The 736-nt window shown below is 59.1% G+C and overlaps 1 non-coding gene across 1 annotated transcript; it reads left to right on the forward strand.

Annotated features, from left to right (window-relative positions):
* The first annotated feature begins 231 nt into the window (after positions 1-231).
* LOC134374446 (U1 spliceosomal RNA) lies at positions 232-395 on the forward strand. The gene has a single exon (XR_010023291.1). It is a non-coding gene; the product is annotated as a U1 spliceosomal RNA (small nuclear RNA).
* Positions 396-736: the final 341 nt, after the last annotated feature.

Raw genomic sequence — 736 nt, forward strand, 5'->3', positions numbered from 1 at the left:
GCGAGGGCGGGGCGTATGCAGATGAGCCCGGCGGCGCGCGGAGGCTGCCGGTCCCGCTGAGCCTGGGCCTCCGCGTCCCGCGTGGACAAGTCCGGACGGTGCGGAGGCTGCTCCCCGGTGAGGCGAGGGGGCCCGAGGGCGTGGGTGCGCGGAGGCGGCGTGGGGAAAGTGACCGTGTGTTAAGAGCGGTGCGCGCCCGAGGGTGTGTGGTCGAGGCGGGGGCGGCAACTCATACTTACCTGGCAGGGGAGATACCATGATCACGAAGGTGGTTTTCCCAGGGCGAGGCTTATCCATTGCACTCCGGATGTGCTGACCCCTGCGATTTCCCCAAATGTGGGAAACTCGACTGCATAATTTGTGGTAGTGGGGGACTGCGTTCGCGCTCTCCCCTGGTCATCCGTGGTTTACAAGAAAGGACGTGTGTAGTAGCTGCTTTAGTGCTTGTCTACAGAAGCGGTAGTAACCTTGGCTGCACTCTCGCTGCTGTGGTTTGCTCTTCCCCGTTTTTCTCTTCTTTTTGCTCTTTCCCCCCCCCCCCCCTTTTGTCCGGGGCTCAAGCGACGGAAAGGCAACGTTTAGTTATGGCTAAACTTGTGCATTGTCTGTAGGGCCCAAAAGCTTGAGGAAGTCGTCAGCATCATCATGTACCCGCTACTTCAGAACGTTTGAAGGCGCCCCTAGGTTAGCTGTCGAACTTGTCGGGAGAGAATTACAGAAAGGCAAAAGTGTGTTT

Source organism: Cynocephalus volans, chromosome 3, assembly GCF_027409185.1.
Source record: "Cynocephalus volans isolate mCynVol1 chromosome 3, mCynVol1.pri, whole genome shotgun sequence".
Classification (NCBI taxonomy): domain Eukaryota; kingdom Metazoa; phylum Chordata; class Mammalia; order Dermoptera; family Cynocephalidae; genus Cynocephalus; species Cynocephalus volans.